This window comes from Homarus americanus, unplaced genomic scaffold, assembly GCF_018991925.1.
Source record: "Homarus americanus isolate GMGI-L3 unplaced genomic scaffold, GMGI_Hamer_2.0 scaffold10746, whole genome shotgun sequence".
NCBI lineage: Eukaryota > Metazoa > Arthropoda > Malacostraca > Decapoda > Nephropidae > Homarus > Homarus americanus.
The window spans coordinates 18,374-36,588 of record NW_024733016.1 but is presented as its reverse complement, the minus strand read 5'-3'; the positions used below and the strand labels follow the sequence as shown (position 1 = coordinate 36,588).

Sequence of the window (18,215 nt, the reverse complement as noted above, 5' to 3'; positions counted from 1 at the left end):
TTCGAGCAAATTCGTTGTCAAAACACGCCATATAGCAGAACTCACTGTATAGGTATACTGTATACATAAATATTACATATATTATTTCTGCAATTGTTCACAAACAAAACACATAACTCAATTGAACATATGATGTCAACGTGAAATGAAGCCATAACAACCGCTCGAGTGGAATCGCTAGAGTTAGCAATGAGTTTATGCTTTTACAAATATCGCTCCTCAATTCATAAATCGCGTAGAGCAAATTAGCTGTCAAAACACGCGTTATAAGCAGAACTCACTCTATATATATATATATATATATATATATATATATATATATATATATATATATATATATATATATATATATATATATATATATATATATATATATATATATATATATATATATATATATATATATATATAATTTATGTAGATTATATATATATATATATATATATATATATATATATATATATATATATATATATATATATATATATATATATATATATATATATATATATATAGGAACAAGTTTTATTGCTTTTTAAAGATTGAATAAGGATTTTTAGCCCTTTTAAAAGGGCTAAAAAATCCTTTCATTCCTCTGTAACCAGACAAGTTCCTACACTTAAGAATATTTTGACTCTGCCCTATCGTGATGAATTTGTCCCTTTAGTTCGGTCCCTCAAGCTTTTAAATATTAATGTTGTTTTCAAGTATGACTCAACCATTACCAATATGTTAATAAGGAATAGCCCAAGTTTGAATGTAAATGGAAGTGTTTATTGTATTCCATGTAGCCAATGTAATTGTAATTATGTAGGTCAGACAGGAAAAACACTGCAGCTCAGAATCAAACAACATAAGTATAATATCAGAACTGCATCTGAAAGCAGTGCCTTGTTCGTTCATGTTAGGAATAATAATCACCCATTGCTTGGGAAAAAAGCTTAGAAGTATTCAAATCATCTTGTGTCACAGAAAGACTTCTGGTTGAAGCTAGTTTGATTAAGGAATTAAAATCAATAAACCTTAGTGATGGTCAGTTTAAAACTGATAATATGTTACATAAATTTATTTGTCAGTGGCCCAAGGTTAAAAATGCTTTGAAAACCTTTGATCTTGATGTATGACAGTTATTTTGTGGGTCCCTTTTTTCTGACCTGACCTGTCTAGTCACGTCACCACCCTTCTCTTAAGCTCCTCTACGGTTGTGTTGGTGTGGGGATTAGTGGATGTCATCATTATGACCTGACCTCATGTTTTTTGGTCACCCTGTATATTTAAGCCTCTCTCTGTCCATGTAATCTAGTTGCCTCTGAAGATGTCTTGAATAAAGACGAAAGCTAAGGTACTCCGTTGTTTCCATTTTCCCGTGTGATTTTATCAAGATTTATCTTATCCACGTTTTCATTGTGGATTTACATGAAATATATATATATATATATATATATCTATATATATATATATATATATATATATATATATATATATATATATATATATATATATATATATATATATATATATATATATATATATATATACCGTATATACTCGTCTATAACCCCCCTCGTTTATAGGTCGACCCTGATTTTTTGACCAAGAAATCATTAATTTATGATATTCCTTGTTTATAGTTTGACCCACGTTTTTTAGGGTAATGGAACAACAAAATCTTCAGTAAAAATGCTCTACGTCTTACAAACTGAGGCTCGCCATGCCTGAAACACGAGTGCCGAAGGCAAATTGTTTACCATTTATTATTATGACACTTTACACTGAAACGCGGGTAGTTTCAACAAAAATATTGTATATTTCCATTCAAATATTTATTCAAGTCAATTATGAGGGAATATTATTGTAATACAACAGTTTTTTAACAAAACCATTCGAAAAGCGATTATGGTAACATCTTTTGAACGACAGAAAGCGAAAGTCATTGTTTTCGTCACGATTTTATCCCACTTTCCACTGTAATACGTACGTAATTTCAGCAAAAATATTACATTTCCGTGAATGTATTATATCAAGCACAGTACGAATAGAATATCATTGTAATATAACAGAATTTTAACCGAAAACTATTAAAAAAACGAGTAACATCACAAGAACATCGGAAGCTTAGGTAAAGTCTTTTGTTTTCGTCATGTATTCTATCCTATTTTACATTGAAATACATCACGTTTCAGCAAAACTACTATTTATTTCCGAGAATATATTCATTCAGGCGCAGTTTAGGTAAAATATACGTGTGATGTTATAGTTTTTTAACTGAAAACGATTCGAAAAACACGTACCCTCTAGCCCTGTTCAAGGAGAGGGCTGGGAGAAGCTGTTTGGTGCTGTAGACGATGACATGGAAAATGATTTTGATGGATTTTAATGAAAATATTCAGAAATATGGTATCGTAGTATTTATTCAAGTCAATTAGGATAGAATATTATTGTAATACAACAGTTTTTTTTACTGAAAACCATTCGAAAAGCGATTCCGGTAACATGTTTTGAATGAAAGAAAGCGAAAGTCATTGGTTTCGTCACGATTTTATCCCACTTTCCACTGTAATACGTACGTCATTTCAGCAAAAATATTACATTTTCGTGAATGCATTATATCAAGCACAGTATGAATAGAATACCATTGTAATATAACAATATTTTAACCAAAAACTATTAAAAAAACGAGTAACTTCTCTTGAACATCGGAAGGTTAGGTAAAATCTTTTGTTTTCGTCATGTATTTTATCCTATTTTACATTGAAATACATCACGTTTCAGCAAAACTATTATTTATTTCCGAGAATATATTCATTCAGGCACAGTTAAGGTAAAATATACATGTGATGTAACAGTTTTTTAACTGAAAATTATTCGAAAAACATGTGTACCGTCTAGCTGATACACACAACAGCTGGTGATGCGTCATGCGTCGTTGTAAACAATAGGAGGTTGAAGTAGATTACCGAGTATTATATTAAGTGTGAAATATCGAAAAGGTTTTTATTTCCGGTATTTTTTGTATATCAATGAGAACTGTGATACCGTATATGATATGATAAGTTAGCCTGTGCTAAGAACTTCAACATAGACTACTGAAAGTACGTTGTAAGGTAATTTAGCCTATTGTAAGCTGGTGAGCTTCATTTGCTGAAGGAACTGCACAACTTTTCATGACTAATTGGTACATAATTTACGTTTTCATTGTTTACTGGCAGTAAATGGTAAATATTTTTCATGTCTGAAGCTAAAAGTTGCATCCCCCCCCCCCACACTAGTGGTGGAGATGTTACATTTGACCAAAAAGACGCTGGTGTTTTATCCCAGCAGTGGGTGGACCAGCATTTTAGCTTAAGGTCCGCGTAGGTAATATTCCTACAAATCTTAAAAAATAAATAAATTAATAAATAAATAAATAAATAAATAAATTCGTTCAGATTTTGTCCGAATTATCCAAAATCCGGATTAAAGGGGTCCGAATTAACGAGGGTCGACTGTATATAGTTTGCAATTTTCATTAATTGTATTGTTTTGGGGGGGGAGGAAGAGGGTAAAAAGCCACACAAAAGATATGAAAAGTTCACACTTGAGAACACATCTCATTATTATTGCTTTATTTTAATGGTAATTAATGATTCGCGATAAGACGATTCACCTGACACTGCAATATTGGAGGACACATTAACATCATTATTCGAGGCTTTACTGTACAGAGAAAGCTGGCCTATTGCTCTAGTACTGAAGTAGGTTCAATGTTAGGCGTTCTAGTACTGAGGTGGACTTAGTGTTAGATTGTAGTACTGAAGGAGGTTTCGGACCGAAACTCAGTGGTAGAGCTGTATTGTGTGGGGTCCAGCGAAAGAGTGATTGATGTCCTCGGGCGTGGCGCCCGAGGACTCACAAAGATGCCACCAGGGTGATGTATGAGTCAAGCTTCTTGAAGGTTCTCCAAGAAGGAAGTGTTGCTATGAGTCAATTCCTTGGTATAAACACCTGACTTCACGTCAGCCGAACTGCGGCTATGTTTTTTAAATAACTGGCTGGAAATGATCTCGTTGACCCATGAATCATCCCTAGTTGACGGTGCAAATATCTACATAAGCTAATTACATATAATATTAAATACTTGTGAAGCAAAGCATCTTAAGTATCAAATTAAGAGCCCTCAAATATACAATATATATACAGTATTTAAGAACCTCAGAGGGGGGATTACACACAGCAGCAATCCAGTGTCCATGACTAAACCTGCTGTTATGGCTAAGTTAAATGCTTACTCCTCTGAACAACATCTTTGACCCCTGGCGGTGAATGAATAATGAATATTGAATATTCCTACTTATACATCCATGGTGTATATTATACCTAATACTATACTGCTTACACACAACCACTCACACAACCACACACACACACACACACAACCACACACACACAACCACACACAACCACACACACACAACCACACACACAACCACACACACACAACACACACACAACACACACACACACACACTCAACCCACACAACCACACAACACACACACACACACACACACACACCCCACACAGCACACACACACACACACACACACACACACACACACACACACACACACACACACACACACACAACCCTCTTAATTTTTTTATTTACCTGATATTATGTGCTTATTATATATAAACAAATATTTTTACTTTATTTTACTTGCAGATCAATGGAGAGTTTTTCAGATCCCTTAAAGGTATTTTACGTATTCTGGTGCCTGGACTGTGGACTGCTGAATCAGGCTTCTTGGGTCTGGTAGCTGCAACACTTATTATTCGTAGCATGTGCGACATATGGATGATACATAATGGTACACTTATTGAAAGGTGAGTGCATTGAGGTCATTGTAATACTATTTCTAGCCATTGGTTAATATGTCAACTACTTCGAATTTTGATTGCTGGCATTTCAAGTTTGGTTGAAATTTTGTTTTCATGATGTAACTTGGGGAAATTTTTTTTTTTTTGAGGGCGGTTTAATAAAGCTTAGTATTTGAATTTGCTTAGATGTTTTGAACACTTTATTACATGGTGAATGAGATTCATGGATAATGATTAAGAAATATGGAGATTGGATTTTGACAAGGGATAAAAAGATTACTGCATTACCACAATGGCTACACAGTAGAAATGATTATTCCAAGGGCTAAGGGAGTTCCTTAATGTTAGTGTTTGGTCATTGTTGAGTGTGTTAAACTTATAAGTCGCAGTGGATGGTAAACCAAAAATATCGTAAACTTCTGTTTTACGAAAAGGTGCTCTTTGACCAAGACTTTCATGCATAGATACTTGAATATAGGGCTCTTGCAAAAGGCTGTATGGCATTGGGAAATTTATAAGGTAAGTTGTTTACTTTATAGAAAATTTCACATATTTGACTTCCGTATTGGGATGCTTACAGTGTAGCGCACTTGAAGCATTCATTTTCACCTACCAATGTTTTGTTGGCTTCATATAAGACCAAGTCATCTACCTAGCTAGTAGCCTTAATTGGTGATATATTTATATACAGTAGTACCCCGATTTACGCAGTCAATTGAACCCACAGGGTACCGCGTTAAGTGAAATCCGCGTAAATGGAACAACAGAACATATGGGATTAATTCCAGTAGAGACTGGCCCGACCCCCAAACTCTACTTTTTCCAACACAATACCTATGTTCTAGTAAAAATAATATCTTAATTTATGATGGTACATGCACACAATTAATACTTAAGAGAAATAGAGAAATACATTTGCCAAGTTAATGTCCATTCAAATAATGGACTCAACTCCCTTCCCCTCTTCTCACACTACACTGCTGGCTCTTCCCTCTCTGAGAAATTTTGGGGGGAAAACCACTAGATTTTAATAAATAATACCTCAAACTAAAGTTAGGATAATATAATTGAAATTGCTGGATTCCTTGTAAGACCAGGAATATTTTGAATATAAATGTCATATATTTTGCACAAAAGATAACATATTTACTCAGAGTAAACATTATATCTAAAATTTGTATGTCTAATACAAAATCTATGATGTTTATATTTAAAATGATCATTATATTGTAAGAATTCCAGCAATGTAAATTATATTCTGGCTGGGTAATTTGTATGAATTTTATGAGCTAAATAAAAAAAAAATTATATTATACTTCACCGCGTATAAGAGTAGATGAACCGCGTTAAGTGAAAGTTCGGTTCTGGCGAGGCACCGCGCATATGAGAAATCGCGTTAAGTGAAACCGCGTAAAGCGGGGTAATACTATATGTATGTATATATATATATATATATATATTTGTAAATATATATATAATATATACTGTACAGTCATGCGCCGGTTAACGTCCAACCGAACAACGTCCGATCGCATATCCTTCCTTCATTAGGCATTTGCCTTCAGGTGTAATGTTAACCTACATCTATTGAGGATAAAATCTTTCAGCTACAAATTGACAATAACACGTTTACTGTAATCAGATATATCTAGTTGCCTCAACAATTGCAACCCCAGTTGCAATTGGGGTTGCAATTTCAAATTCTGTGTCATTACTAAGGAATAACGAAGTCTCTGGTGCACTGCACTCTAAGATTAAGAGAAAACGGAAGACTCAGGCATCCTGAAGTGAGAGAAAACGGACTTCTATGACGGGGCACTCAAATAAAGAGATAATGGCTACATGTTTTGTGGACTACCCACCGTACAGTATTGAGCGTATCCTTTTCATCACTTTGTAATAGACCTAGTCATGCCTATTTGTGTTTCTGATAATTACCATAACATTATATCTTTCGTGGGCCTAAATGAAAGCGGTTGTACAAACACAAGGCCTCACACATGCCACTCAGACTGACAGACTTGACAAGTTTTACCAACCATAAAGATAGTTGAAGCTTTAAACTATCACTCACAATGGATCTTGAATATTCCAACTGTAATCAGACATATCTATGTTGCCTCAACAATTGCAACCCCAGTTGCAATATCAAATTCTGTGTCATTACTAAGGAATAACGAAGTCTCTGGTGCACTGCACTCTAAGATTAAGAGTAAACGGAAGACTCAGGCATCCTGAAGTGAGAGAAAACGGACTCCTATGACGGGGCACTCAAATAAAGAGACATGGCTACATGTTTTGTGGACTACCCATTGTACAGTATTAAGCGTATCCTTTTCATCACTTTGTAATAAACCTAGCCATGCCTATGTGTGTTTATGATATTTACCATAACATTATATATATATTTAGTGGGTCCAAATGGTTGTAAAATGGGAAACTTGGGGTTGGGTGCCTGGAACCAATTAGAATAAATCCCATAGGTTTCTGTACTTTCAGACAACGTTCATTTCGGTTAACGTCACGTTTCCAAGAACGTATCTAGGACGTTAACCGGCGCATGACTATATATATACAGCTACACCCCGACTTATGACTGCTTCGACTTATGACCAGCGGGACTTACGACCGCCACAGTTGTGGCCATTTTTTTTTTTTTTTCAATTTTTTTTTTTTTTTTTTTAATAAATAATCTACAATGAAATACAGTACAGTAAAAGTAATGAATAATGAGGAATGGATACAGTACAGTGAAAGTAATAAATAATAAGGAATGGTTACAGTGTGACTGAGCAATTACCTTTAATGTAGTCAGCTGAATGCACATGGGGCCCCCATAATTTTCTAATTATACATGGAGACTACATTAACTGGAAACGTTTCGGTATAGAAAATGCGTGTCATTTAAAAAATAAAATAAAATAAAAATAAATAAAAAATCTCTTGTGATTAAGTAAGTCCCGATAATTAAGTAGAAATCGGGAATTATATGTACATATATATATATATATATATATATATATATATATATATATATATATATATATATATATATATACAACAGACATACCATATATATATATATATATATATATATATATATATATATATATATATATATATATATATATATATATATATATATATATATATATATATATATATATATATATATATATATATATATATACATATATACAGTCATGCCCGGTTAACGTCCAATCGAACAACGTCCGTCGCATATACTGTATCGTTCCCCAAAAAACACTTCCGTGACACTGCTGGACCACCACTCCGTCCCCTAGCGGTGACACGATGATCCTTCCCAATGGCCAGATATTATGTGTTAAAGATATCCTTCCTTGGCTTGTAAAGTATTTGCCTCCAGGTGTAATGTTAACCTACATCTATTGAGGATAAAATCTTTCACCTACAAATTGCCAATAACACATTTGCTGTAATCAGACATATCTAGTTGACTCAACAATTACCCCAGTTGCAATTGGGATTAATTCAAATTCTGTGTCATCACTAGGAATAACGAAGTCTCTGGTGCACTCTAAGATTGAGAGAAAACGGAGGACTCAGGCACCCTGAAGCGAGGAAAACGGACTCCTATGATGGGGACACAAGCACTCACACATACCACTCATACTGACAGACTTGACATCACTTACTTGACAAGTTTTCAACCATTAGTTGTGTGTGTTATCTAGTGAATTTAGTCAATATTGTACAGTACAAGTACACTGCAATACAGTGGTCCCTCATTTAACAATGGACCTAAGTGCAGACCTGTACTGTACATGCACTAAATGATTATGGTACTAAATTGCTGTCTATTACAAATATAGCTTGTTTATACAGGTATTCAAATCAATCACTATCTTACAAGAATCCCAGCAATATAAGTTATATTCACCCAGGTCGTTTGGGTGGCAAATTATGAGAAGAGCTTAGTCACTCTTAAGAATGATAAATAAACACAGAGCCTTCAGCGCCAACTGTCAAATCATATCGCCTCACCTCCCTCCTCCCCCACCACCTCCCTCGCGTGGGGGTTTTAGACCTTAAATTTTTCATATAACGTCTCAGGCTATATAATATAATTTGCATTGCTGAAATCCTTGCAAGACAGAGATTAATTTGAATATAAATGTCATATATTTTGCTCAAGAGATAGAAATTGTAGTACATTAGTGTACATTTTATAATATAAAGATTTTCAACTGTATTTTTGGGTAGATTTACTTAAATTTCTTCATTTATTTTCATTCATTTATATGCACACCATACTAAAAGAAACGATAAAAGAAATAAATGACCTTAGTGCAAAGCTGGAGTGCACATGTACTAATTTGATTACAGTAAAAGTTATGTCTAGTCAAGATACAGGCGTGTTTATATTCAAATTAATCAATATCGTACAGAATCCCAGCAATGTTAATTTTATTCTCCCATTTCATTTCACTGACATTTTAAAATGAAGGCTTAGTAGGACTGTTAAATAAACACACAAGACCTTCGGCTCAAACTGTCAAACATATAACCTCAACCCTCCACCCTCGCTGGCTGGCTGTCTCTGTCCCTCCCAGCCAGGGTTTTAGGCAGTATTTATCTTATATAATATCTCAAGACAAATTAGGAGATTATAATTTATATTGCTGGAATCCTTGCAAGACAGCCAATAATTTGAATATCGCGTCATAGATTTTGCTCAAGAGATAAAAATTGTTGTACATTAGTGTACAGTACTGTAGTACATTTATAATATAATTTTTTTAACTGTATTTTTGTGTAGATTTACATAAATTTCTTCATTTATTTTCATCCTTTTACATGCACACACTATACTAAAAAGCGTAAAAAGAAATAAATGAACTTAGTGCAAAACTGGAGTGTACATGTACTAATTTGATTACGGTACTAAATTGTTTATGTCTAGTGCAAATTATAGCATGTTTATATTCAAATTAATCAGTATCTTATAAGAATCCCAACAATGTTAATTATATTCACCCAGGTCATTTCACTGACTTTTTATAAGAGAAAGCTTAGTCACGTAAGAACTGATAAATATACAGTGTTAGACTTTGGGTCTGTGCCAACTGTCAGCGTACTTCCTCCCCTCCCCCACGCCCCTCAGTCGCTCGCTCCTCCCTCTCTCTCCCCATCTGCCCGGCATTGCTGGAATCGCGCAAAACAATGAATAATTTTAATATAAAGTCATGTATTTTGCACAAGAGATAAAATTAATCACTGTGTCACATTACAGTAGAGATTTAAGAGTAAAGTGTATTAAATGTCATTATAGTATTCCACATACCGTAAGTATAAATACAAAGTTTATGTGATGATCGGACCCGTCCATTTCGGTTTAACGTCACGTTTCCAAGAACGTATCTATGCCGTTAACGGCGCGTGACTGTGTATATATATACAGTAGTACCCGGCTTAACGGTCAATAAAACCACAGGGTTACCGTGTTAAGTGAAAAACCACGCTAAGTGAACAACAGAACATATGGGATTAATTCCAATAGAAACTGGCCCGACCCCCAAACTCCACTTTTTCCGACACAATACCTATTTCTAGTAAAATAACATCTTAATTTTATGATGGTACATGCACACAATTAATACTTAAGAAATGAAAATACAGTCGCCAAGTTAATGTCCATTCAAATAATGGACTCAACTCCCTCCCCTCTTCTCACACTACACTCACTGGCTCTTCCCTCTAAAATTTTAATAAATAATACCTCAAACTAAAGTTAGGATAATATAATTGACATTGCTGGATTCCTTGTAAGACCAGGAATATTTTGAATATAAATGTCATATATTTTGCACAAAAGATAACATATTTACTCAGAGTAAAGATTATATCTAAAATTTGTATGTCTAATGCAAAATCTATGATGTTTATATTCAAAATGATCACCAAATTGTAAGAATTCCAGCAATGTAAATTATATTCGGACGGTAATTTGTATGAATTGTATGAGCTAAAACAAATATCTTCAGTTAATAAAAAAATTTTCTTCACAACACTATCTGTCAATCAAAGTACCCACCTTGCCTCCCCCTCTTCCAACCACCCAGGTGGTCGGTCCGTCTAACCCTCCCCCACCCCCACCAATCCTCCTTCCAAGAGATGTTGGGTGAAAAACTAAATTTTAACATTTAGTATTAAATAATACCTCAGATTAGAGTTAGGATAATATAATTGACATTGCTGGATTCCTGAAGACCAGAATATTGAATATAAATGTCATATATTTTGCACAAAGATAACATATTTACCAGAGTAAACATTATATCTAAAATTTGTATGTCTAATGCAAAATCTATGATGTTTATATTCAAAAGATCAAATTGTAAGAATTCCAGCAATGTAAATTATATTTGCCGGGTAATTTGTATGAATTGTATGAGCTAAAACAAATATCTTCAGTTAATAAAAAAAATATTCTTCACAACACTATCTGTCAATCAGTACACCTTGCCTCCCCTTCCAACCACCCAGGTGGTCGGTCCGCCCAACCCTCCCAACCTCCTCCCCCACCAATCCTCCCTTCAAGAGATGTTGTGTGAAAAACTAAATTTAACATTTAGTATTAAATAATACCTCAGATTAGAGTTAGATAATATAATTGACATTGATTCCTTGTAAGACCAGGAATATTTGAATATAAATGTCATATATTTTGCACAAAGATAACATACTTACCAGAGTAAACATTATATCTAAAATTTGTATGTCTAATGCAAAATCTATGATGTTTATATTCAAAATGATCATCAGATTGTAAGAATTCCAGCAATGTAAATTATATTCTGACCGGTAATTTGTATGAATTTTATGAGCTAAACAAATATCTTCAGTTAATAAAAAAAATATTCTCTTCAGGTAACAGATGGTCGGTCGTCCTCCTTACCAGATGTGTGGGAAAACCAGAATATTTAACTTTTTAGTAATAAATAATACCTAAAACTAATTTTGAACAGTCAACATATATTTTGCACAAATATACTCAGAGTACATTATATCTAAATTTTATGTCTAATGCAAAATCTATGATGTTTATATTGAAAATGATCATCATATTGTAAGAATTCCAGCAATGTAAATTATATTCTAGCCAGGTAATTTGTATGAATTTTATGAGCTAAAATAGGCAGGCAGGCAGTCAGGAGGGTGGGTGGGGGGAATCTAAAAATAGCTACTCGAGCTTAGCGATTTCACGTGATACGCTGTGCTCGCCGGAGCCGAACTTTCACTTAACACGGGTTTTTCCACGATACGCACAGAGTGTCTGGCCTGAGCTATTTTAGATTCGCCCCACCCCCACCTGCCGCCCTTCCTGACTGCCTGCCTGCCTGCCTGTTTTAGCTCATAAAATTCATACAAATTACTCGGCAGAATATAATTTACATTGCTGAATTCTTACAATATGATGATCATTTTGAATATAAACATCATAGATTTTGCATTAGACATACAAATTTTAGATAAAATGTTTACTCTGAGTAAATATGTTATCTTGTGCAAAATATATGACATTTGGATAAAATATTCCTATCTTACAAGGAACCAGCAATGTCAATTATATTATCCTAACTTTTAGTTTTAGGTATTATTTATTACTAAAAAGTTAAATATTCTGGTTTTCCACACATCTGGTGGGACGTTGGTGGGGGCGGGGAGGAGGGACCGAACGACCATCTGTTACCCTGTGAAGAATATTTTTTTATTAACTGAAGATATTTGTTTTAGCTCATAAAATTCATACAAATTACTGTCAGAATATAATTTACATTGCTGAATTCTTATAATTTGATGATCATTTTGAATATAAACATCATAGATTTTGCATTAGACTTACAAATTTTAGTTAAAATGTTTACTCTGAGTAAATATGTTCTCTTTGTGCAAAATATATGACATTTATATTCAAAATGTTCCTGGTCTTACAAGGAATCCAGCAATGTCAATTATATTATCCTAACTTTAATCTGAGGTATTATTTAATACAAAATGTTAAAATTTAGTTTTTTCACCCAACATCTCTTGAAGGGAGGATTGGTGGGGGGGAGGGTTGGGACTGACCGCTCGGTTGGAAGAGGGGGGGAGGTAAGGTGGGCTACTTTGATTGACAGATAGTGTCCTGAAGAATATTTTTTTTTTTATTAACTGAAGATATTTGTTTTAGCTCATAAAATTCATACAAATTACCCGGCCAGAATATAATTTACATTGCTGGAATTCTTACAATTTGGTGATCATTTTGAATATAAACATCATATATTTTGCATTAGACATACAAATTTTAGATAAAATGTTTACTCTGAGTAAATATGTTATCTTTTGTGCAAAATATATGACATTTATATTCAAAATATTCCTGGTCTTACAAGGAATCCAGCAATGTCAATTGTATTATCCTAACTTTAGTTTGAGGTATTATTTATTAAAATTTAGTGGTTTTCCCCCAAAAATTTCTCAGAGAGGGAAGAGGCAGCAGTGTAGTGTGAGAAGAGGGGGAGGGAGTTGAGTCCATTATTTGAATGGACATTCACTTGGCGACTGTATTTCTCTATTTATCTTAAGTATTAATTGTGTGCATGTACCATCATAAAATTAAGATGTTATTTTTACTACAACATAGTTATGTGTCGTCAAAAAGTGGAGTTTGGGGGTCGGGCCGGTTTCTATTGGAATTAATCCCATATATTCTGTTGTTCACTTAACGCGGTTTTCACTTAACTGGTTTTCACTTAGCACGGTACCCTCTGGGTTTTATTGACCGCGTTAAGTGGGGTACAACTGTGTGTGTATATATATTATATATATATATATATATATATATATATATATATATATATATATATATATATATATATATATATATATATATATATATATATATATATATATATATATATATATATATATATATATATATATATATATATATATATATATATATATATATATATATATATATATATATATATATATATATATATATGCTGATAACAGGAAAGAAAAAGCAGAAGTTCCCAAAGCGCTTTAAATTAATTCACATCTTCAGGGTGAGTACAGACTAGAGAGTAATAAATCAGGTGTATATATACAGAGAGGGTGAAGACCAGGTCCTGACATATATATTTTTTTTTTTTTTTTTTTTTTTTTTTTTTTTTTTGTTACTACCTTCTAACCAGGGTCTTATTTTCTTAAATTTCTCTTTTTGAACTATCGTCCCGGACTCTCGGCTGTAAACACAAACGAAAACAATGACGTCCCATCTCCTGTGTGACCATATTATTATTCAATTATATTGTATAAGGTGCATTCAGAAACATTATTTAAAGAATATAGTTTGCAATTTTTATTAATTGTATTGTTTTGGGGGGGGAAAAGAGGGTAAAAATCCACACAAAAGATATGAAAAGGTCACACTTGGGAATGTATCTCATTATTATTGCTTTATTTTAATGGTAATTAATGATTCACCTTACACTGTAATATTGGAGGACACATTACCATCTTTATTCGAGGCTTTACTGTATCTCTGAAAGATGCTTCACATGTGGTGGTGCTGGGGTCCCCTCCCCCACCTAGTTAATCTCCACAACCAGGACCTTCTTCTTCCTCATCAGAATAAAGTGAGTATCTTAATTGGGATATGTAAATTAACATTTTACCTTCCGGTAAATGTTCCTAATATTGGAAAATATTCCAAAAAGTTTATAATTATAATCTGGACCTAAGCTAGCGGAGCCTTATACGCAATATCACCTCCCTCTCCACCTCCTGCTCGGGTAATCAAAGCTAGACATAGCATTCTGGATTGAACAAAAAGCCTTTTTTTTTTCTTCTAAAAACCAGTTTTTGTGATATAATCCAAAATGTGACGTCGACATCCCACCCATCTCCACCCCTCGAGAGTTGAAATTTGTTTACTGCTCGCTCTAGGGCAAGAGATGACGGTAGCAATGCGTGTGATGGAGGGTGCGGGAAGGGCTTTTGAGAATTGCAAATAAATGCCAGGTAGCGACATGTCCTCCTAATATTACGTATTTAAGTAATTACAGTGGGGTATGCTATAACGAACGGATCCTACTACGAATATTCCTATAAAGAACGGTTTTACCTATAAAATTGAGAATGCTATAACGAACGCAACTCCTACAACGAACGCGGATGAATACGGGACTATTTCGCCTGGCGCGTGAATATTGTTGTACTGCGACCCACAACAAGAGCGTCAGGCGCCATCTTTGTCTCATTGTGTAGCCAATGCACCACTGTTATTGTTGAAATTTCGTCTTTTGACGTGGAAATTCGCATTATTTGTATAACTATTTTGTTATACAAGTATACAATTGTAACAATGAGTCGTCCAAAGTGAGTGAGAAAGCTAATAACCCTTGAAACCAAGAAAGAGATTATAAAGAAACGTGAGAATGGAAGAAGCATTGCGAAAATTAGTGATGAATATGGGATGACTAAATCGACTATATGTACGATTTTGAAGAATAAAGAGGAGTTAAAAACTGTGCAAGTGGCTAAGGGAATCTTTAGACTTAGCAAAGCAAGGTGTAATGTGATTGAAGAGATGGAAAATTTACTCTTAGTGTGGATAAAGTAGAAAGAAATGGCAGGTGGTAACATTAGTGAAGCTATAATTTGTGAGAAGGCTAAACAATTGTTTGAGGACCTTAAAGCCAAGACTCCCAGTGGAAGTGATAGTGATGTGCCAGTGTTTAGGGGTACCTACATGCTGAATAACACTAAGGTAAGATAAAGTACTGTATTTTTTACATTTTCCACAGAATTTTTTCAGTGTTAAGCGGTTGTATTTGGGGGCCTGGAACGGATTAATCCTATAACGAATGAATGCTATAACGAACGAGGTTCTGGAACCAATTACATTCGTTATAGCATACCCCACTGTATTAGATGTTTTAATTGCCTGTATGTTGGCCTGGCGAGTTACTGCTAGGCATTTACATACGTAGGTATGAAGTTAGACATCGCATTCTGGACTACAGTACAGTTTTACCCCGCCTAACGCGGTTTCACTTAACGCGTTTTCGCATATACGCGGTGCCTTGCCAAAGCTGAACTTTCACTTAACGCGGATTTTTTCCACATATACGCGGTGAGTGTCCGAGACGCTATTTTTAGATTTGCCCCACCGGCCACCCTGCCTGACTGCCTGTTTTAGCTCATAAAATTCATACAAATTACCCGGTCAGAATATAATTTACATTGCTGGAATTCTTATAATTTGGTGATCATTTTGAATATAAACATCATATATTTTGCTTTAAACTTACAATTTTTAGATAAAATTTTTTCTCTAGGTAACTATGGTATCTTTTGTCCAAAATATATGACATTTATATTCAAAATATTCCTGGTCTTACAAGGAATCCAGCAATGTCAATTATATTATCCTAACTTTAGTTTGAGGTATTATTTATTAAAATTTAGTGGTTATCCCACACATCTCCTTGGGACGGTTGGTGGGGGGTGGGGGGGAGGGAGGGACCAACCGACCATCTGTTACCGTGTGAAGAATTATTATTTTTTTTTATTAACTGAAGATATTTGTTTTAGCTCATAAAATTCATACAAATTACCCGGTCAGAATATAATTTACATTGCTGGAATTCTTATAATTTGGTGATCATTTTGAATATAAACATCATATATTTTGCTTTAAACTTACAATTTTTAGATAAAATTTTTTCTCTAGGTAACTATGGTATCTTTTGTCCAAAATATATGACATTTATATTCAAAATATTCCTGGTCTTACAAGGAATCCAGCAATGTCAATTATATTATCCTAACTTTAATCTGAGGTATTATTTAATACTAAATGTTAAAAACTCTGGAAGGGAGGATTGGTGGGGGGTGGGGGGGAGGGTTGGGACTGACCGCGCGGTTGGAAGAGGGGGGGAGGCAAGGTGGGGTACTTTGATTGACAGATAGTGTCGTGAAGATTATTTTTTTTTTATTAACTGAAGATATTTGTTTTAGCTCATAAAATTTATACAAATTACCCGGTCAGAATATAATTTACATTGCTGGAATTCTTATAATTTGGTGATCATTTTGAATATAAACATCATATATTTTGCTTTAAATTTACAATTTTTAGATAAAAATTTTTCTCTAGGTAACTATGTTATATTTTGTCCAAAATATATGACATTTATATTCAAAATATTCCTGGTCTTACAAGGAATCCAGCAATGTCAATTATATTTTCCTAACTTTAGTTTGAGGTTATCCCACACATCTCCTTGGGACGGTTGGTGGGGGGTGGGGGGGGAGGGAGGGACCGACCGACCATCTGTTAGCCGGCTGTGTAGTGTGAGAGGGGGAGGGAGTTGAGTCCATTATTTGAATGGACATTAACTTGGCGACTGTATTTCTCTATTTCTCTTAAGTATTAATTGTGTGCATGTACCATCATAAAATTAAGATGTTATTTTTACTACAACATAGGTATGTGCCTTCAAAAAGTGGAATTTGGGGGTCGGGCCGGTTTCTATTGGAATTAATCCCATATGTTCTGTTGTTCACTTAACGCGGATTTCACTTAACGCGGGACCCTCTGGGTTCAATTGACCGCGTTAAGTGGGGTACAACTGTATATCACAAAAGCTGTTTTTTAGAAAAAAATGGCTTTTTCGAGGTTCGAGAGATGATGTAATGGGCAATTTCTGCAACTTCCGAGAAAATGTTTCCGTTGCCCGAAAAATTCCTCCGATAAGGGATTTTTTGCAGCTTTGAGAGAGTCGTCTCGTTATCCGGAAGTCTCTCATTCCTGGAAGTGCTCTGCACCAATTGTTCTGGCTAACGGAGATATCACTGTATAACCATTTACTTAATGAGTGATTTTAGGGATTTTTATGGATAATTTTGAATATACGCATTTTTCCTTTGTTTTTCAGTTCAATCATCTCCAAGGATTTGGGCCACTTCCTTAGACACCTGGTTGAGCTTGTTCTTGCTATGCCAGCTGTAAGTATTGTACAAATCCATTTCTACTTTTACCAGAAAGACAGTTACATATACCCAGAATACAGTTCAGTTTACACAAAAAAAAAAAAATCTAATATATGCTCCTAAAGCCCTTGTAGTACAGGATGCAGTAGAGGTAGTTTCTAGGGAATCTGGGTCTGAACACCATCCCCTAGAATGCAAGTTAAGGTTAAATTTTTTTGCCTATTTGGGGAAAGCCATCACTCCTTCCTCCACATCACATGTTAAACATCCAACAAGGGTGATTAGATACAATAGTTGTTATTTAGAGACTACAGGGTTTTCTTT

At 34.3% G+C, this 18,215-nt stretch overlaps 1 long non-coding RNA gene across 1 annotated transcript; it reads left to right on the top strand.

The window, feature by feature from the left end:
- The first annotated feature begins 4,661 nt into the window (after positions 1-4,661).
- LOC121869226 lies at positions 4,662-17,982 on the top strand. Its single transcript, XR_006089514.1, has 2 exons — positions 4,662-4,865; positions 17,837-17,982. It is a non-coding gene; the product is annotated as an uncharacterized LOC121869226 (long non-coding RNA).
- Positions 17,983-18,215: the final 233 nt, after the last annotated feature.